The sequence below is a fragment of the Pristiophorus japonicus genome, chromosome 2, assembly GCF_044704955.1.
Source record: "Pristiophorus japonicus isolate sPriJap1 chromosome 2, sPriJap1.hap1, whole genome shotgun sequence".
Classification (NCBI taxonomy): domain Eukaryota; kingdom Metazoa; phylum Chordata; class Chondrichthyes; family Pristiophoridae; genus Pristiophorus; species Pristiophorus japonicus.
In genome coordinates, this window is record NC_091978.1 from 345,592,688 (window position 1) to 345,615,770 (window position 23,083).

General features: G+C 43.8%; 1 protein-coding gene across 2 annotated transcripts in view; it reads right to left on the reverse strand.

The window, feature by feature from the left end:
- LOC139248873 (protein Jade-1-like) overlaps positions 1 to 23,083 on the reverse strand; it is a 162,792-nt gene that overhangs the window by 130,727 nt on the left and 8,982 nt on the right. The gene's annotated exons all lie outside the window — the stretch shown is intronic.

Below are 23,083 nucleotides of genomic sequence, written 5' to 3' on the forward strand. Positions count from 1 at the left end.
GAAACTTCCAATGTAATTATCAACCTGCCTCCTTCTGGGTCAAAAAAAACAGCACACACTTAAGTTCAACTCCCACCACAGCAGCTGGGGAATTTAAATTCAGTTAATTAAATAATTCTGGAATAAAAAGCTACCATCAGTAATGGTGACCATAAACTACCGATTGTTGTAAAAAATTTTAGGGAAGGAAATCTGTCAATTCTTACCCGATCTGGCCTGTGTGTGACTCCAGACCCACAACAATATGGTTGACTCTTGACTGCCCTCTGAAATGGCCCGGCAATCCACCCAATTAGGGATAGGCAATAAAATGCTGGCCTTGCCAGCAACACTCGCATCCCAAGAACAAATAAAAAAAGATTCTAGGCTCAAAATTGACCAAGTCGGCGAGAAATTGCCCAGCTGAGTTACGCCAGCGGGTTCGAGGTACCGCTGGGGAGCGGACTGCCGACGTGCACTGTCCACAGATCGCCCTGGCGCGATATTTGGCTCAGCGGTGACCCGTAGGCAAGTATTAAAAAAACGGAGCTGGGCGATAGATGAGTAGTTCTGCAAGAAAAAAAAAGGTAAATAATTGTTTTTTTCCTCATTATTTTAAAATTCTGTTGTGGTGATTTAAGTTAAAAGGCTCCTGAGAATGTTATGATGATTTTGTTATGTTCTTTTTTAAAAAAATATTTTTAGTGTTTTTCTCCTCCTAGACCCAACCCGCAGCCTCGGAGTAAATTTTTGGTGAATTTTTTAATTATCGTCCATTTTCTTTAAGAATTGCCCAATCGACCCTAAATTCCACTTTTTGAAAAAAAACCACGAATCGGAGTGCAACGCCCATTTTTTTTTCTACTGTGCAGATTTTTTTTCTTTCTTGCGGGGGGGGGGGGGGGGAATTCTCATCGGTGATAATCTTAGGAATCTTAGCGGTCTTTCGGGCGGCAATTGGGCGCTGGTGGATTGTTAGGAAATTCTAGCCCATTGTATCCTTACCAATAGGGAGATTTAAACATCAGCGTCTCCCCAACAACGGAGACAGCGCGAGTCTGGAGCAGCTGGAGGGAGATTTAAACATCAGTGTTTCCCTGACAACGGAGGCAGCTCGAGCCTGGAGCCACTACAGGTCCTATCAAGAGGACTAAATGAGAAATAAAAAGTAATAAAATTATGATGTCACAAGGATGGAGGACAGTGATTGGTTCTTCCATATTAATTGAATTACTGGACAGGGAATGAATCTTACTTAATTTATAATTATGGTGGTATTTGCTTCTGGTGTACTGAATTTCAGTATTATTAAACTAGGAAGTATTTTACTGTTTTACTATTTAGAAAGAAACAAAGATGACTTAAGACAGTACAAGGTGCATTCTGAAATGCTTTCTGCTGTATTTTCATTCCAGCGTATAAAAATGCTCACACTCCAGAAACAGCAAAAGCAGCTCCAGTTATTCTCAACATTTGCCTCGTCACAGTATAATTCTCAGCCAAACCCTTCAGGCAAGGTAAAGGTGCAAGAATGTCATTTTCAAGTACAGTCAGTTCAGCAGGTTGGAACCACAGCAATGATTTGACAAGAACAGCCACTGACCCTGAACTGAGACAACACATCAGGTAATGAATTAGAAAATCAACTTCACAAAGGCAAACTATGCATCTGCTCTTGCATGGCAGCATACCAGTGCGTGCCAGCCATAGAAAGACTTGCATTTATATAGCGCCGTTCACGTCCACTGGACATCTCAAAGCGCTGTACAGCCAATGCAGTACTTTGGAGTGTAGTCACAGTTGTAATGTAGGAAATTTACATACAGCAAGCTTCCACAAACAGCAATGCAATAATGACCAGATAATCTGTTTTTGTTATGTTGATTGAGGGATTAATATTGGCCAGGACACGGAGGATAACTCCCCTGCTCTTCTTTGAAATAGATAATCATAAAAAGAATTAAAAGGGGCCGAGGGGGGGGGGGTTGAAAAAAATATTTGCAAAAAGGATGATTAAAACATGAAATAATGAAGCAGTCCATAAATTCTTTGAAGAGAATTGGATTGTTGCTTTAAAAAGGAATGTTAAAAGGGCATGAGGAGTTGCACTAGACTAGATGGCTCATGTGGAGAAAAACAGCACATATGCATACATATTCTCACCAACAGTCTACACATAGAAATTTTCTTTTAAGTCAGTCACAAACCTTGGGACCCACTTGGGTTATTTAAAATGAATTACTTCCCCGCCCCACCCCCACCCAACTGCACAAAACATCGATTCTTCCTGTCACTGACAAATTACGTTCACTGAAGTAGCACAGAGGCTATTCTTCTCAACAATTAAACTACATATAATATATATATCACACACACACATCCATAATATAGGGCCCACAATGTCTCCGTAAATAAACCACAGATCGTGCTAATAAACTAATCAGCAATCCCTAGTGTCAGAGACATAAAATGGCATGGAACACACAAGTGTAATAAGCACAAACAGCCACAACAGGCTCAGGAAAGAAATAGGGATATCTGGAAGTGACTACATGGTTGCTCTGCTCTTTTATCTCCGGTGTCCAGATACAAGATCATAAACAACTTGAACTTTGCCACTGTGATTATGATGCAGTCAGAACAACCCCCTCTCGATCCATCTCCTGATTTGACTCATGACTTTTAATAGCTCCCAAGCATCGGTTATTCTTTGCTTGACTGGTATTGGAAAAGACAGTTTTTTTTTTAAAAACAGAATGTTAAACATTTGTATTTAATTGAGGAGGCGTTCGAAAAACCTCAACCGTGTAACCAGGGCACCAACATGCCCAATAATATTTTCAATAACCAGATTATTTCTAGTGGTGTATTAGTTAAAAAAAAAGAGCCAAATTTCATTATATTGTTGGAATGAAACACTGGAGGGCATTTGGCTGCACATCAGAACAAAGATTTAGTTTCACTATTGCTCATTAATGAACATCAGGAGGTAATAAAACCAGGCTTTCCCCCACCCCCAACACAAAATTCAGTCTATACTCTCCAAAATGTTTTTTTCTCTGCTACACATACACCAGTCTTGGGGAACAATAATACAAAATGTTTAGCAGAGTGCAATAATGACTCAATTGGAGTCACATGTACCCGCAGTGAATTGATGCACAAATTCACTTCAGAAGAGAGAAGCCAAACTGCAAGACCAGTGCTTCATTGTTCTGCTCTCTCAAACTTCAGGGGAAAATAGTTAATTTGACTCAAATGATATCATACTATCTTCAGTGGAAACTGGAGGTGTCAGACATACAAGAACACCTACAGTTTCTCATCGTTTGTGATTTATTTTTTCCTCCGCACACGTTATTTTTTTTTAAACTATACGCTGTGCGGCTATCCAGTGAGGATTAGGTATAGTTGTAATGCTTCTGCAGCCGAGTAACACTCAGGAAGAATGGCCATTTGGGTGAGGACCGAGATGAGGAGAAACTTCTTCACTCAGAATTGTGAACCTGTGGAATTCTCTACCACAGCAAGTTGTTGAGGCAAGTTTGTTAGATATATTCAAAAGGGAGTTAGATGTGGCCCTTACGGCTAAAGGGATCAAGGGGAATGGAGAGAAAGCAGGAATGGGGTACTAAAGTTGCATGATCAGCCATGATCATATTGAATGGTGGTGCAGGCTCGACAGGCCGAATGGCCTACTCCTGCACCTATTTTCTATGTTTCTAACAACCGGAAATTTGTCAGCACCCGACAACTACACAGCAGCAAGGAGTAAGGTTTAAGAAAGGTAGCGGTGCAATTGGAAGTCAGAGGAAGAAAACATAAAAGAAAAATCTGTATGCAGGGGCAGGGAGGGGGAGCAAGGAGCGACATCAGTAGGAATTTGTTAGCAAAGTTAATTGTACATCTGAAAAGAATTGAAACCACAGGGAAGCGCTTTGGCACTACCATCAGTTCATTTAAAAAGTGACCGGACAGTATCTACCTGGCTAAAATTAAAGACTTGTAACAGAGACAACAGCAGACAGGACACCATTTCATAATTTTTAACCATGCATTTTTAGTTCAGGACTCTGCCTTCAACTCAATTCAAACATCTTTTTATTCAAAAATGGGAAGCCTGACGACCCTACCAATAACCAGAGAAATAACAGATTGGGATTTATTGTGTAAAAATTGTTACCATCAGCTCAGTGCATGCCTGCAGTAAAAAGAGGCAAACAGGGTACTGGGATTAATTAGCAGTGGGACAGAATGCAAAGAGGTGGTATCTGGTTACTCTATAAAACACTAGTTAGACCGCATGTGGTACTGTCTCTATACCACAGTATGAGAGAAGGTGCAGTGTAGATCAAGTCCTGGGAATCTAAGTTACAAGAAAACATTAAGAAAAGTTGAGTTTATATTCCTATTGAGGTTTTTTTTTTTAGGTGAACGAAAAATTGTTTCCAAAATGGTTGTTAAAATGCATTCTGCTGACAAAGGTTTTAAAAAACTAGGGAATATAATTTGAAGATAAGGAGTTAATTCAGGCAGAATTATTTCACATAAAAAGAGTAGATAGATGTGTAAGTTACCATGGGAGGCCAGTGAAGCTAATTGTATACACGGGCACGAGATATTTAGATGCACTTCTGGAAAGAGACAGCATTGGGAGATGCGAGGAGGGTGCAGGGTGATGGAATTGATCAATTATAGTGGGGTGTGGGCGAAGAGATTGTTGGGCCAGATGCCCCTATTTTTTTTTTCTAAAAGTCTTTTGAGGATCACATTCTGCTTCAGGACAAACTCGGTCTACAAATAATCAAACTCAAGACTGACTTTTCCATAATTATTTGAAATTGTACCTGTACCTTTTGTAAATTGCACACAACATATAACAAATTCAAGCATTAAAAAAAAACACAAATGTAGTGTGAAAATTACAGTTTCTACCATCTGGGCACTTTTAATATCTTTAATCTTCACCCAGAGAGTGGTGAACCTGTGGAATTCTCTACCACAGAAAGTTGTTGAGGCCAATTCACTAAATATATTCAAAAAGGAGTTAGATGAGGTCCTTACTGCTAGGGGGATCAAGGGGTATGGCGAGAAAGCAGGAATGGGGTACTGAAGTTGAATGTTCAGCCATGAACTCATTGAATGGCGGTGCAGGCTAGAAGGGCCGAATGGCCTACTCCTGCACCTATTTTCTATGTTTCTATGTTAATCCTATTTTACAACTGTGCCAAATGAAGTGCTTTAGTACTCAAGAGATGTTCCCTCGCAGGTTGGTGCCACCATGCTGCTCCCAGTCCACCGCTCGCCACTCCTTTTATGGCCCCTCTAGGGAACACCTGCAGCAGGGCGGGGCCATTAAAGGAGCGTACCACTACAGGGAGCAGTGCGAGGTGGTGCAGGAAGGTGACAGCAGTGAAGAGGGCGACTGGGTTGGACGTCACCATGGTTGCGCTCATGGTTTGTTCATGAGCGCAATGGGTGATTGGAGCGTGGGTAGGTACAGCAGGAGTGGCGAGGTTGGGGCGTGAAATTGCAGAGTTTGTGATTGGAGCCCAGAAGTGAGAGTTCGGGGCCCAGCAGGGGCGTGGGCCCAGGGGCAGCACAGGCCAGTCCACACTGCAATATATCAGTGCAGCAGAGCTAGTCTCCAGTCGTCTTGGTTAATCCTTGCCATTGGACCAAGACCTAGCTCTGTCAAGCCCGTGTGGTAGCTGGTGTGCACCAGCCACAACACGTTAAAAAAATTCACACACCAGCATCTTCCACCCTTCAATATGCAGTTTGGGACCTGGAATATTAGGTCCTTCATTGAAACACCTGTGAACTCCTTGAACTCATCCCTTTTTGGCGTGGAAGCAAGTCATCCTCGATTCAAGGGACAGCCTAAGAGAGAACTGAGGTACTCAGAATAATATTTCAGCCTAAATGATTTAATAGTCAAGATTCAAGAAAACTTGCCCGTGTTACCAGTTCACTTGCACTAATTGACGTTCAGCCACTCCAGAGTACATTTTGTAACCAGCTCAAATATATATCAGTCACCCGAGTTAGCATTAAGCTGAAGGCCAAAAGAAAGAGAAATAATGTTGGAGTTTCATCTCAAATCAGCCCAAAGGACACTTCCACAATCCAATCTTGTCAGACCTTCTCTTAGGAAATAATAGCCTAGAATTTGCGATGAAAATAATGGTGAAGCTAACAGCACTCACTGTTACAACGGGGGAAATCCAATAGCAACTGCTGGTGTCCACACATGCGCAATTAAATGTGGAAATCCAGAAGTTGCTGTCAGAGATACGCCTCACCCTGTGGAGAAGCAGGATAACAGTTCCCGCCAATAGAATCGGCATTGAAATCAATGCAAAAAGGAGGCAGACAAAAAGCAGGAAACTATAGACCAGTTAACTAACATCTGTCGTTGGGAAAATGCTGGGGTCCATTATTAAGGAAGCAGTAGTAGGACATTTGGAAAAGCATAATTCAATCAAGCAGATTCAGCATGGTTTTATGAAAGGGAAATCATGTTTGACAAATTTGCTGGAGTTCTTTGAGGATGTAACGAGCAGGATGGATAAGGAGGAACCAGTGGATGTGGAGTATTTGGATTTCCAGAAGGCATTCGATAAGGTGCCGCATAAAAGGTTACTGCACAAGATAAAAATTCACCTGGTTGGGGGTAATATATTAGCATGGATAGAGGATTAGCTAACTAACAGAAAGTCGGGATTAGTTTTCCAAGTGTGAAGACTCATTCCTTCAGAAGTTAATTAGTGCTGGAGATTTTTAATTTTACTTTTTCTATCTCTCTTTCAACTCTCTTTCTGAATCCCATCTGTCTTTCGATGTTTATTTTGTTTGCTGTACATGTGATAGAGAATTCAAACAGGCTGCATTTAGACAGGCTGTGAAAATTCACAGACAACAAGTCAGAGATGCTACATGCATTTCAGCCACATTGCGTTAAGTCATCAATCAACTTGACATTTTCGGACCTTGGGTAGTGAGCCAATAAGGTCAAAGAAGGCGAGTTCTTTTCTGTAAATTGAACCCGGTATACAGCCATTTTGGCCATGTGGTTTCAGTAAGACAAAGAAACTGGCAATCAGCCAGCAGCTTGTTACTCTCTGCCAAGATTAAAAAGTTAAAACTACCATCAGAGTTCGTATTTCATTGGAAATTAAGAGATCTAACAATTTTGGCGCTGCGAGCAGGGTCGCTGAGGAAAGAAACTGAATTTTGGACATCGGACCTACATATTGAGGTAAGGACACCTCTTTTTAAAAAAAAGTCCTCGGTCAAAAGTCTAAATTCGCCTCTCCTTCTACGTGATTCCGAAAGCCTCCGGTTTGTGAACCCTCCGGTTGGTAGTCGGCTCAAGGTCCCATAGACGTCTAAACTTCGGCGGTGTGTTAGTTAATTAATTACCGACCTAGTGATCGGCTAGAAAGCCTGTGACGAGACCCCAGTAAAGAAATTATGGCAGCAGGAGATAAGAACAAAGAATTGCCTACACCTGTTAAAGGTGGACAGGCACCACCTGAGGTTTCGCTAGATTTAATTCTCAAACAGTTGAAAGAATACATAGAGCAACATTTCAACTTATCTAAAACCTGTATTAAGATCGAACAAAAGTACGGAACCTCCAAAGGACAATGGTCCTTGGACAAGATTAAAAGGGTCTGGGGAAAAACGACCCGTATGAAAAATAAAGAGCGAACTAGATGGTCCCTAGCGGTTATGGGCCAGATCCGAAACCGGAATGAAATTATAATGCGTTCCCAACATGATCGAGAACTGACCAGTACAAAGGATCAACTGCAAGCTGTTTGTGCACAGCTGCGACAGAAAAAGCTTGAACTTGAAAAGCTGGAAGCGGAAGTTAAAGATCTTAAAGGTGAAATTAAAGAATGGAAAAAATCATTAGGTCAAGAGACAGTAATAGGAAAAAGAAAATGTATTGATCAATTCCCAGGGTACCCATGTTTACATAAATTAAAAGCGCAAACCCGAAGACACGACCGAGGAATAGATACGGTTTCTGAATCCTCCGACAATACAGTGTCGGAGGATGATGAAGAATTAGGGGTGCGCTTTGCCCAGTTTAAAAAAAGACGAGTTGTAGTCAAATCAGAAGAGACTGCGGATGAGGGCGGAACCAAAAAAACAAAAAGAGAAGGGTGTACGAAGAATACTTAGTTCATGCTCTGGCAGACCCAGAGAAAATTGATAAATGGTCCAAGGAATTGCCCAATCCAAAGAAAGGGGGAGTAAAAACGTGGGACCAACTGGACCGCTTAAGAAATATATATCAACTTCATCCCTGGGATGGAATGCTAATTTTTACCATAATGGTGCCAAAAACACAGGGAAGAAAATTGCACGACAAGATAGATGAAGCTTTGGGGCAGAATGAGCAAGAATTAGACGCAGGATGGGAGGCGATTAAACACTGGTTGCAAACCTTCAGTCCAGCGAAGACAGACTGGGGAAAAATTGCAGCCTGCCAACAGAAAGGAACAGAGGAGGTCCTGGAGTTTGACGAGCGGTTTAGATGCACGTGGCTAGAACATTCGGGTATGAATAATACGGATGAGGAAATGGATGAACAAGTGTTTGGACCCCTGAAAGCAGCTTTCGTGGCAGGTCTAAAGCCAGAACTGTCCAAAATGTTTAAGGTAGTGTTACCGGACTGGGAAGGTAGAGGAACTACCTTTGCAGCATTGGTGGATCGATGTAACCAATTAGATCGGGATATGGGAGCTAAAGTCCGAGCTGTACAGGCTATGGGATGGAAATCCCAGGATTCCGATAAACAGTTATTAGGAAAATTACCCGGAAAATGTCATTATTGTGGGAAAGGAGGTCACTGGGCCATGACGTGCAGGGCAAAACAGCAAGGTCGTGGCTGAGGAAGAGGACGCAGCCAGGGATACAATTCAGCCAACAAGCCAGGCTTGTCACAAGATAACGACCTCATAGAAGCATTTAAGCGACTGACAATACAACAACAGAAGGAGTTACTTGGGATAGCAAAAAACGATTAGAGCCCACCCTGGCCCCCCTCCTCGCACTAATACAACAAAGGGGAGATGGGCTATATATAACTGTGAGGGTGGGCGATAAGGATGTGGACTGTCTTTTAGCATCAGGGGCAGAATTAACATGCTTACCCCTACAATATGGAGATTTTTTGCCGTTGGATGGTAGGGCACGTACAGCCTATGGAGTTGGGGGCCATAAAATGGAAATTAAAAGGGCTGGGTCCACATGAACTAACCACGCCGGTCTGGACAGGCCCAGTAGATCAACCCCTTTTGGGAATGGACGTTCTAATCCAAATAGATTCATCGTTGCATTTCTAGGATGGTCGGGTGACATGGTCAATTAGAACTTTGAAGAAAGAAGAATTGAAGGAACACCCGATATGGGCTAAAGATAAGAACGATTGTGGCCTACTCCAGATGGAGCCTGCGTCATTTACAGGGACCAAGCCTCCATGCACTAAACAGTATCCCATCAGTCCAACTGCCATCGCGGGAATCTTACCGGTTATTCAGCAATTGGAGAAACAAGGGGTACTTATTAAAATGCATAGCTCCTCCAATAGCCCCGTGTGGCCGGTACAGTAATCTAATGAGACTTGCCGTTTGACTGTCGATTATAGGAAAGCTAACCAGTGTATTGATCAAAAAGCTCCTTTGGTCGCAGATCCCTCCACCATTTTTAATGCCCTCAAACCGGAACATAAATATTTCTCGGTTATAGATATGGCCAACGGATTTTGGTCGGTGCCTCTGGCACCGGAGGTTCGACAGTGGTTTGCTTTCACTGTCCAAGGACAACAGTATACTTGGACCCGGTTACCGCAGGGTTTCCACAACAGCCCTACGGTATTCCACATGGCTTTACAAAGCCATTTACGAGAATTACCTCCCCTGTCATCCACAGTCATCCAATATCCAGATGATATCCTGCTAGCTTCAAACACGGAAGAACAGCATGAACAAGATTTACGAGCTTTGCTGGATCACCTTCGGCTGAAAGGACATAAAGCCAGCATTGACAAAGCACAAATATCCCAAGAAGAGGTTGTATACCTGGGACAGAAGATTTCACAAGGAAAGAGAGAACTTACCCAGGATAGAACTGCAGCCATTCGGGCTGCTAAAAAAACCACTATTCAGGAACTAAGGTCTTTTTTGGGATTGTGTAACTTTAACAGAAATTGGATTGACTCCTTCACACAGCTTGCTCAGCCATTGAATGATATTTTAAAGGGGAAACGTGCCTCTAAAGAAGCCATCACCCTCACTAAAGAACAGCAAGAGGCCTTCCTGAGTTTGAAAAAGGTTGTGTGTTCAGCACCGGCTCTGGGAATCCCCGATAGTGGTAAGCCATTTACCCTGTTTGTTCATGAGAAAGAAGGATATATGACAGCTATACTGACACAAGAACATGGGGATCGGCAAAGACCTATTGGCTATTATTCGGCAAAACTGGATACGGTAGCCCTCGGATGGGGAAGTTGCCTAAGGGCCATGGAAGCTACATGTCGAGTGGTAATGATCACTGCGGGTCTAGTCCTCGACCAAAAGCTGATTGTCAAGTGTCCCCACACCATACATGCTTTGCTGTCTATGAATAGAATGTCTCAGGTGACGGCAGCAAGATGGACCCGCTGGACAGCAGTTTTGGAAGCTCCTAATCTCCATATCGTCCGGGCCAGCCCGGTTAATCCCGCAACTATGCTCCCGATGTCAGAATCGAGAGAGCAAGAGGGGGGAGAATGTGAAGAGCATGACTGCGTGGAGATTTTAAAAGAAACAGAAGAAGCAGCCTTAGCAGCAGAGGAGCCTCTGCACAACCCAGACCTCATCCAGTTTACAGATGGTTCCTCCTTTGTTGACAATGGTACCAGAAAAGCAGGATGGGCAGTTACAACCTTATATGAGGTAGTGGCAAAAGGATGTTTACCCTCAGGAACGTCAGCACAACAGACCGAGTTACGGGCCCTGTCAGAAGCATGTCGAATAGCAGAAGGGCAGACAGCTAATGTCTACACAGATTCGCGTTATGCTTTTGGAGTCGCTCACGACTTTGGTATGTTATGGCGGAAAAGAGGATTCCTCACTGCTGCTGGTACACCTATCCGAAATGGAAAAGAAGTCCGAGACTTACTGGAGGCCATACAATTACCTCAGGGAAGTGTCCATCCTGAAGTGTAAGGCCCAGACCAAGGAAAATACCACAGAAGCACAGAGAAATGCCCTAGCCGACCAGGCAGCTAAAGATGCCGCCTCACAGGGCGTTCCTCCAGAAGAACCAACACAGATGTGCAGATTGAAAGCACTCAGGACTCTCTGACACGAGACCTTCAAACAATGCAAGGCGAGTGCTCCTGAGAGGAAAAATGGACATGGATTGAGGCAGGAATTAAGCTATGCGAAGATGGTGTCTGGAGACAAAGAGTTACGACAAGCCAGTCACGCCACACGCGCTTATGTTTTTTTTAGCCCAACAGATCCACTCGTGGGGACACTTGGCCTCACAACAGATGACGGCACGGTTCCAGAAAAGCTGGTGGGGTCGGGGATTTAAAAAACATGCCCAGCTGGTAACAGACCGCTGTGTGGTCTGCCAGAAAAATAATTCTGGATCCATCACGGTAATGCCCCAACTGAGGCCCCCTGTCCCTGTAAGACCATTCCAGCATCTGCAGGTTGATTATATATTTCTTCCTTCATGCCAAGGATACACTAACATTCTTGTCATGGTCGACAGATTCTCTAGATGGGTAGAAGCTGTCCCAACTAAAAGAGCCACAGCCAATCACACTGCAAAGGTCTTGTGTAAGGATTACATTCCCCGATGGGGAGTCCCGAGTAGCATTGACTCAGATCAGGGAACACACTTCACAGGTGCTGTCTGCCAAGAAGTCTGTAGGTTACTGAACATTACGTGGGATTTACACTGTCCTTATCATCCACAATCATCAGGACAAGTAGAGCGAATGAATCGAACTCTGAAACAACGGCTTGCCAAATATCACCAAGAAGGAACACCATGGCCCCAGGCACTACCAATAGTGCTATGCAGCATTAGGGCAACCCCAAACAGACTACAGGTCTAAGCCCATTTGAAATTATAACAGGAAGACCCATGTCGCTGCCAGGAACTATCGATTTACGGAAAGCTGATGTTCACTTAATGAGTGACACTTTATCATACTGTCAGAACTTAACCAATGCTATTAGTTCTGTTTCCCGACAGGTATCGGCAGCTTGGGGTAATCCACCCGAAGGAGGACACGACATCATCCCGGGAGTCTGGGTGTATGTGAAAAAGTTGCATAAAGAACCTTTGGGTGCCAAGTGGGAGGGACCTTATCAAGTGTTATTGACCACCCAGGCAGCTGTTAAAGTCCAAGGAAAGAAAGCCTGGATCCACGCTTCACACGTTAAACGAGCACCCGTAACTGAAATCTAATAAGGACAATTACTTTTCCCGAAAATATATAAATTTACTGTATTATTGATTGTAGGTATTCTAGGCATAGGCCTACTTCTTACTAGCCGACCCTCTGCACCAAAGGGAAATAGTAGGGCAGCAAGGGAATTACATGTAAATACCTTTTACTTTTATATTGTTTGTTTATGTTGATTAAATGTTGCTGCGACCAGGCGGCTGTAGCTGCTGTCCCGCAGGTGAGACACCTTGCAGGTCCCAGCAGACCGTCTGTACGTGGCACAGGGGTATGTTATGCTTAAGGAAAGGTTGTTTACTGGTTGAATTAAGATATTGATTTGGATTAAATTGTAATAAGGTTAATTAACCTACTAAAACCAGACTTCCATTGTGGCCACGATGGAACTCTAGTTGGTGTAAATTTGTGTGGAAGCTACTAGTCCGGACATGTGGCGAAACACATCAACAAATTTTAGAAGGAAACTCTATCAACATGTATGAAATTATTTTGTAGAATGTTCAACCAGTGATACCTGAAGTTTTATGATTCAGTTTGTGAAAGAATCAAAGGGGGGATTGATAGAGAATTCAAACAGGCTGCATTTAGACAGGCTGTGAAAATTCACAGACAAGTCAGAGATGCTACATGCATTTCAGCCACATTGCGTTAAGTCATCAATCAACTTGACATTTTCAGACCTTGGGTAGTGAGCCAATAAGGTCAAAGAAGGCGAGTTCTTTTCTGTAAATTGAACCCGGTATACAGCCATTTTGGCCATGTGGTTTCAGTAAGACAAAGAAACTGGCAATCAGCCAGCAGCTTGTTACTCTCTGCCAAGATTAAAAAGTTAAAACTACCATCGGAGTTCGTATTTTCTTTGGAAATTAAGAGATCTAACATACATGGTTAAAATCTAATTAATATTTCCTAGCTTAGACACTGTGTCTCGGTGAAGATTCTTCAATCGGATTGGTTGAAGAGCCACACTGTTGCTTGTTCTGCTCACACACGCTACAGATACTCTGTAGAGGGCGTCGCACTGGAAAAGACCAGATTAGAGGAAATCTTTGTACGTCCTTAGAATTGATATTTACTCTGGACGCCTTTATGTGGGTACAGAACTGGACTACATTACATGTTGCACACTCCGTAGCAACCAGTGAATAAATACCTACACAGCAGCAGGTGTAGGTGCCTTTATCAACGTCACAATTTGGAAATAAATATGTAAATTTAAAAAGCAGTCAGCTCCACGAGAAACCGCTGCATCTGCGATTCAACGAATGAATGATTCTAAAGAAGGTGCTGCATTATTGGCACCTTCCATTCAGAACATACTGCACTCTTTGCAAAACCTTGTGATTGTGATTTCACTACCCAATTAAAACAAAAATTGTCAACTGGAACGTTTTTTTTAAAAAGCAAGAGATTCAGTGCATATATAGAGGGAATGGTTTGTTCATGAGCACATGCAGTAGATGCACTTCAGATTCCACAGGCTTCAGGCCAGGTCAAGTTGTCAATGTCAATGGCAGCATGCCCTACATTCCCCCTGAATCCGCCACTCCCCGCTTCAGTTTGTTCTCTAAAGAAAGAAAACCAAACAATCGAAGACAAATGGGTAAATTCAGGGCAGTTGCTGAGCACAACAGAATTCAGGAGGTACCATTTTTCATCGATCTGTGAAGTGTATTCCATCATTCCCTATGAGCCAAATAACTTAAGATTAGTCCTCAAGGTCTTCGCTGCAAGCGGGCTGCAATTTCCCGATAACCAAATTGTTTACTCCACTGAGCTTCATGCCACGTGAACTGCGACAGTATCTTTTCACTATATAAAATGGAAATTTCCTGCTGAATGGCCCAGAATAGAAACAGAAACCTACTGCACAGAAGGAGGCCATCTCGGCCCATCGTGTCCACGCCGGCCGACAAACAGCCGCACGACCCTTGGTCAGCAGCCCTAAAGGTTACATATAAACCTATGAACAATGACGGAAAGGCAATGAGCACCCAGCCCAACCGGTCCACCTCACACAACTGCGACACCCCTTACACTGAAACATTCTACACTCCACCCCAACCGGAGCCATGCGATCTCCTGGGAGAGGCAAAAACCAGATAAAAACCCAGGCCAATTTAGGGAGAAAAAATCTGGGAAAATTCCTCTCCGACCCATCCAGGCAATCGACACTAGTTCAGATCACCACCCTGGCCATATTCTATTCCCTGCAGTACTTACCATTATATCTGCGCTGTCCAACAAAAGGTCATCCACTGGTGCTCACACAATTTGAGTGATTAGAAGTGTAGCATCACCTGGGCTGATGAATGACAGTCTTGCAATCATTCTTTCCAATGGAGGCTTACATTAAAATAGGCAGGTAACTCGGATAAAGCTGCAGCACTCTCTCTCCTCCAGGCAGTACCGATATACCCGGCTGTCCCACCCTATCCAAACATCAACTTTCTGGGCATTCCATCTGTACCCACTGCTTGTTGAGGTCAATTAAATGGTTGTGAATGAATTTTCACACTGACAAGTGCTTTTCCTTTGGGAAAAATAAATGACTCCTGCGATGTACTCTCTCAGCAACTGCACCGGAGCGATCCATTCGGCAGAACCGCTTTCAGCAGAACACTTACTGAAGTCAGCTTCCGGGAGGCGGAGGAGTCGTCGGGGAATATCACTGCCGCCACATTGCTGACTTGTCAGTCAGAGACTAACAGCCTGGCGTGGCCTGAATCCCACCAAATCTGAAGATCATGTACATTTACGGGTATGGTAGCATAGTGGTAATATTACTGGACTACGATCTGGAGGCCTGGATTCAAATCCCACCATGGCAGCTGGGGAATTTAAATTCAACTTAAGCTAGTAAAAAGCTAGTATCCATGGAACTACTGGACTGTTGTAAAAACCCATCTGGTTCACTAATGTTCTTTAGGGAAGGAAATCTGCCATCCTTACCTGGCCTGTGTGACTCTGGACCCACACCAATGTTGTTGACTCTTAACTGCCCTCGGAAATGTACCAAACCGCGACAAAGAAGTATTATTATGGGCAGTCCCTCGAAATCGAGGAAGACTTGCTTCCACTCAAAGTGAGTTCTCAAGTGGCTAGACAGGCCAATACAGGAATTACAGTCTCTAACAGGTGTGACAGACAGTGGTTGAAGGAAAGGGTGGGTGGGGAGTCTGGTTTGTCACACACTCCTTCCGCTGCCTGCGCTTGGTTTCTGCATGCTTTCGGCGATGAGACTCGAGGTGTTCAGCGCCCTCCTGGATGCTCTTCCTCCACTTGGGGCGGTCTTTGGCAGGGATTCCTAGGTTCCGGTGGGGATGTTACACTTTATCAAGGAGGCTTTGAAGGTGTCCTTGAAGTGTTTCCTCTGGCCACTTGGGGCTCGCTTGCCATGTAGGAGTTCCGAATAGAGCGCTTGCCTAGGGAGTCTCGTGTCAAGCATGCGGACAATGTGGCCCACCCAACGGAGCTGGTCGAGTGTGGTCAGTGCTTCGATGCTGGGAATGTTGGCCTCAGCGAGAACACTGACGTTGGTGTGTCTATCCTCCCAGTGGATGTGCAGGATCTTGCGGAGGCAGCGCTGGTGGTACTTCTCCAGCGCTTTGAAGTGCCTGCTGTATATAGCCCACGTCTCTGAGCCATACAGGAGAGCGGGTATCCCTACTGCCCTGTAGACCATAAGCTTGGTGCCAGATTGGAGGTCCTGGTCTTCAAACACTCTCTTCCTCAGGTGACCAAAAGCTGCGCTGGACGATTCCAATATGGCTCCCGGGATGGCAGCTCCCTAGGGAGCTCCGCTGACCATCTTCACCCGTGGCCATCTGAGACAAAGAAGTATACTCATTGTGGGAGCACCTTCACCACATAGACTGCAGCGGTTCAAATCAGCAGCTCACCACCACCTTCGCAAGGGCAATTAGGGATGGGCAATAAATGCTGGCCTTGCCAGCAACGCCCACAAACCATTATTATATAATCAGGAAGGATAGAATAAAAGGAAAAGGAGGTGGGGTAGCATTGCTGGTTAAAGAGGAGATTAATGCAATAGTTAGGAAAGACATTAGCTTGGATGATGTGGAATCTATATGGGTAGAGCTGCAGAACACCAAAGGGCAAAAAACGTTAGTAGGAGTTGTGTACAGACCTCCAAACAGTAATAGGGATGTTGGGGAGGGCATCAAACAGGAAATTAGGGGTGCATGCAATAAAGGTGTAGCAGTTATAATGGGTGACTTTAATATGCACATAGATTGGGCTAGCCAAACTGGAAGCAATACGGTGGAGGAGGATTTCCTGGAGTGCATAAGGGATGGTTTTCTAGACCAATATGTTGAGGAACCAACTAGGGGGGAGGCCATCTTAGACTGGGTGTTGTGTAATGAGAGAGGATTAATTAGCAATCTCATTGTGCGAGGCCCCTTGGGGAAGAGTGACCATAATATGGTGGAATTCTGCATTAGGATGGAGAATGAAACAGTAAATTCAGAGACCATGGTCCAGAACTTAAAGAAGGGTAACTTTGAAGGTATGAGGCGAGAATTGGCTAGGATAGATTGGCGAATGATACTTAGGGGGTTGACTGTGGATGGGCAATGGCAGACATTTAGAGACCGCATGGATGAAGTACAACAATTGTACATTCCTGTCTGGCGTAAAAATAAAAAGGGGAAGGTGGCTCAACCGTGGCTATCTAGGGAAATCAGGGATAGTATTAAAGCCAAGGAAGTGGCATACAAATTGGCCAGAAATAGCAGCGAACCTGGGGACTGGGAGAAATTTAGAACTCAGCAGAGGAGGACAAAGGGTTTGATTAGGACAGGGAAAATGGAGTACGAGAAGAAGCTTGCAGGGAACATTAAGGCGGATTGCAAAAGTTTCTATAGGTATGTAAAGAGAAAAAGGTTGGTGAAGACAAACGTAGGTCCCCTGCAGTCAGAATCAGGGGAAGTCATAACGGGGAACAAAGAAATGGCGGATCAATTGAACAAGTATTTTGGTTCGGTATTCACTAAGGAGGATACAAACAACCTTCCGGATATAAAAGGGGTCAGAGGGTCTAGTAAGGAAGAGGAACTGAGGGAAATCTTTATTAGTCGGGAAATTGTGTTGGGGAAATTGATGGGATTGAAGGCAGATAAATCCCCAGGGCCTGATGGCCTGCATCCTAGAGTACTTAAGGAGGTGGCCTTGGAAATAGCGGATGCATTGACAGTCATTTTCCAACATTCCATTGACTCTGGATCAGTTCCTATGGAGTGGAGGGTAGCCAATGTAACCCCACTTTTTAAAAAAGGAGGGAGAGAGAAAACAGGGAATTATAGACCGGTCAGCCTGACCTCAGTAGTGGGTAAAATGATGGAATCAATTATTAAGGATGTCATAGCAGTGCATCTGGAAAATGGTGACATGATAGGTCCAAGTCAGCATGGATTTGTGAAAGGGAAATCATGCTTGACAAATCTTCTGGAATTTTTTGAGGATGTTTCCAGTAAAGTGGACAAAGGAGAACCAGTTGATGTGGTATATTTGGACTTTCAGAAGGCTTTCGACAAGGTCCCACACAAGAGATTAATGTGCAAAGTTAAAGCACATGGGATTGGGGGTAGTGTGCTGACGTGGATTGAGAACTGGTTGTCAGACAGGAAGCAAAGAGTAGGAGTAAACGGGTACTTTTCAGAATGGCAGGCAGTGACTAGTGGAGTGCCGCAAGGTTCTGTGCTGGGGCCCCAGCTGTTTACATTGTACATTAATGATTTAGACGAGGGGATTAAATGCAGTATCTCCAAATTTGCGGATGATACTAAGTTGGGTGGCAGTGTGAGCTGCGAGGAGGATGCTATTAGGCTGCAGAGTGACTTGGATAGGTTAGGTGAGTGGGCAAATGCATGGCAGATGAAGTATAATGTGGATAAATGTGAGGTTATCCACTTTGGTGGTAAAAACAGAGAGACAGACTATTATCTGAATGGTGACAGATTAGGAAAAGGGAAGGTGCAACGAGACCTGGGTGTCATGGTACATCAGTCATTGAAGGTTGGCATGCAGGTACAGCAGGCGGTTAAGAAAGCAAATGGCATGTTGGCCTTCATAGCGAGGGGATTTGAATACAGGGGCAGGGAGGTGTTGCTACAGTTGTACAGGGCCTTGGTGAGGCCACACCTGGAGTATTGTGTACAGTTTTGGTCTCCTAACTTGAGGAAGGACATTCTTGCTATTGAGGGAGTGCAGCGAAGGTTCACCAGACTGATTCCCGGGATGGCGGGACTGACCTATCAAGAAAGATTGGATCAATTGGGCTTGTATTCACTGGAGTTCAGAAGAATGAGAGGGGACCTCATAGAAACGTTTAAAATTCTGACGGGTTTAGACAGGTTAGATGCAGAAAGAATGTTCCCAATGTTGGGGAAGTCCAGAACCAGGGGTCACAGTCTGAGGATAAGGGGTAAGCCATTTAGGACCGAGATGAGGAGAAACTTCTTCACCCAGAGAGTGGTGAACCTGTGGAATTCTCTACCACAGAAAGTAGTTGAGGCCAATTCACTAAATATATTCAAAAGGGAGTTAGATGAAGTCCTTACTACTCGGGGGATCAAGGGTTATGGCGAGAAAGCAGGAAGGGGGTACTGAAGTTTCATGTTCAGCCATGAACTCATTGAATGGCGGTGCAGGCTAGAAGGGCTGAATGGCCTGCTCCTGCACCTATTTTCTATGTTTCTATGTTTCTAAATGCATATCAAATCTCAATGACAAGACACATTTACAAAATACCATTATAAGCAAGCACACAAAGTCAAGTGCTCCAGTAAATATTGTCCTTTTAGCAACTTCCAAAATCTGGCTTTATATGGAAGATTGTACAATGCCAACGTTATACTCCATCCTTTTCATACGAGGAATGTCTGGCCTTAAGGGATTGTCATTTCACTTATAACTTTGATAATTTGGCACTTATAACTTCAGGACAGCTACTTCGCATGTGGAGAGAATAGACATACTTGGCAGATGAAGTTGCAAGTTTCTTGTATTTTTGAACAAAGACGCTGCCACAAGTTCAACGGAAGAAAAGCAGAGAGTTCAGCCATGTGTTGCTATTGCACGACGAGTGATTGCAAATTGGTTTTCAGAATCTGCCAAGAGGCCAACAACTTTGTAAGTGCGAGACCTTGCTGTTCTGAAGGCTGGTGTGTACACTTCAATGGCAATTCGGATGCTGCCGGATTTCGACCTAGTCAGGTCAATAGTATCAGTGTTTGGCTGGTCGCCAATATTCATGGACACGTAGGGCATGGTCCCCCAAAACCTGTCACCACTGGAGATTTTTGTCTCAATCACAGCCACTTTTTCAATTTATGGAGCCCCATTTATCCCAATACCCAGTTCACCACAGTGTACAGTTCATGTCCACCAGCCACTGCCCTAACTTTTTGTTCTTCGTTCTCAGCAGCAAAAAGCAGCAGTCTTTACCGTTGCTTTTCCCAGTTAAACACGTTAAGGCACTCGAGAAGTGTGAAGCCAGCATCATCAAATTGCCTCATTCCCAAATTGGGTTGATACTTTGTGCTGGTGGCAAGAGGTTGATTTTACCACAGAACATGAACATAAAATACTCCAGGCAAAAAAGAATCTCAACTATCCTGCTCCCAAAAGTGGAAAATAAGACCCCGGATGTCTTAAGGAGCAGCATGGTGAAGGAAATAAAAACTTGCATTTATGCAGTGTCTTTCACAATCTCAAGACATCGAAAATTGCTGTCACTGTTGCAATGCAAGAAAAATCTCTACCTGTGATTCTTCTATCTTCACTAGGTTTTCAGCAGTAAAAGGGATGAGATGATACGTGTATTTTTTTTTGATATAAAAATATGAAGGAGGGTCACCTGCTTGCTTCAGGGTACCCGCTCTCAGCTGGAGGTAAGGAAAAATAATTTTAAAGGTTAAAAACACAAATGCCGCGTCAACAATTATTTTGGTGATTCAACACCAAGGTTTCAGAGGTAGAAATTCCTTTAATTCATAATTAATGTTGGAATTTAAATGGGTATTAAAAAAATTCCCCAATCGAGACATTTTCTTTGACTGTTGTGCGTACGTGCTTTCATAATCGCAAATGTATCCAACAACTAGTCACACTGACCATACTGACATCTCCTTTACAGTGCCACTAACACTCAGAATAACATCCACCACTGCACAATATCAAACATTCAACAGGAAGACAAAGGACATATCATTATTCAGAATAACAGAGTGCCTGTTAGAAAATTACATCCAGCAGACCGAGTGAAGGAATCATGCCGATAACTTATTTTTGGTACCTTCAAATAGCCAACAATTACTGAATCAAGAAACATGAAAGACCACTTCAGCTGCCATTAAAAATAATTCTCTAAACTTCCTCATTGATTCTTTGATCCCTCCCCTCCTCTGAAAGTTCCAACTCTTTATTGGGGTACAGTTCCACGGACATCGGCCATTCTGCACACTGAGCCTAGACAATGATTGACAATAGCCTATTTGACCAAGGTGGGAGTCATAAGGCTGATCCTATCCTTACCTAATGTTAGCACAGCACACCTTCCAACAGGAGTCACTGGACAGCGATCAGGAGTGGAAAACCACAGAGTTCTTTCTTCTCCCTAGCCAGGTGCGCCGAGGACAAGTGTAGTGCCCCAGCCGAAATCAGTATAGACCAGGAATCAAGCCTGGCTCCTTCTCATCTGTATCATCATCATCGTCAGAGGCAGCACTCGGAATCGAGGAAAACTTGCTTCTGTTATATATGTAAACCTGTAAATACCTTGTTCAACCACCAGAGGGCTCATCCCCTGGAGTCCCAAGGGATCCCACAATCCCTTGGGAGCAGAGGGAGATAAGGAGGCCTCACAGGCTGGAGGGGCACTCTGGAGATCTGTAATAAAGGACTACGGTCACACCTTACTTTGAGCTCACAGTATCTGGTCAGACTCTTTATTCAATACACAACAGCTTACATCTGTATGGCTGTGCTGTGGTACACAGGACAGTGTCTTCACCCATTAGGCCTTAGGCAAACTCTGAAATGACATTTCTATCGAGCTACACCTTCAGTCAGAACTGGAAACCCTTGTCGATTTTTCCCTTCCGTCATCAGTGGTCACTGAGACCAGATATAATGTCCGCATTTTTGCCCCAGTTGAGATCAAATGCTGCGATTAGGAACTGAACTTGGGACCTTTCTGGTCTGTCTAGCTCACTGACATACTGGGCAGTTAATTTACTTTGTTGTAATTTTTTTTTAAACACTAAGAATTCAGCTTTGAAGCTCTATTTTCTGATTTTTTTTTTAAATAGAAAAAACTTGCTTCTATTCTCTCCTGAAGGCCAACTCTTATTGGGTTATGACTCCATAGCATCGGCCACACTCTGGTACCAAGCAACTATTCTTCACGTATGTACCTAGACAGTGAGTGTAGGCTAGCTATTCCATCACGGCGCCATCAGCACCAAAACCGTTGCTGCCCTTGCTCAACGCCTGGCCAGTATTTATCCCTCAACCAACATTACCTGGCCATCATCAAGCTGCTGTTTGTGGAACCATGCCGTGCACAAAATTGGCAGCCACGTCTCCTACATTACAACAGTGACTATAAAACACTTTGGGGCATCCTAGTCACGAAAGGCGCTATATAAATAAAAGTGGAACCCTGGCTAATTTTCCTCCCCTCCCAATAGAGGGCGCCATTGCAGCACAGCTGCTGCTGTCCATTGGTAATCTGCTAATTTAGAAAGGATACACACTCTATTGCTTTTATCTGTGCAGTCATTCAACCTCACAGGCATGCTTTAACTACTTTCTCATGCTCACTTAGCTCCATTAAAAACTGCAACATAACATTTCCTAAGACTATCAGAAGGAGCTTTATTATTTTTTTTAAATGGACCAGGCACAAAGGATTCCATACAATATATTCGCTAGGCCGTCTCTTACTGAAATGGGAGGAGAGACTTCTTCACTGTAGCTCAATAACTCAATTAACCCTTGCCAGGCCTTCCCTGGATCAGAAGGGTTTGAAGTCTCCTTCTTTCAAACTGAATAGATTTGAGATTTATACCATTCTTCAAGTACAGTTTACACTGGTGAAAGGGCCACATCCCAAAAGTACTCCCGTCTAGCCAAGGTTGATATAAACTATTTACCCTGTTCCAAAAATGTTTTTAAAAAGACACTGAACACAGGCAATACAGAAAACTGCACCCCATAACAGAGGGTATCAAATTCTCATGCACTCATAGTTTGCCAACTATTTCAGCAACCTCTGGAAAAACAAAAACAGCCAGTCCTGACCAAGGCTGGAAAATTACACTCACTCATTTACTAGCCATGAGTTACTTTCCAGATATGGAAAACACAAAAAAAAGGCACATCTCCCGTGTCTCTTAAAACACACCCTTCTCTGCTATCTGCTTACAACTTTGTGCCCCACAGACTAGTCAAGCTGCCAGTTCTGTGCTACTCTCTGGCCACCTAACGTTAAAGTCTGTTCATACATGCAGATATTACAAAGTCTTTACAGCGCAAAAACAGGCCGTTCGGCCCAACAGGTCCATGCTGGTGTTTATGCTCCACACGAGCCTC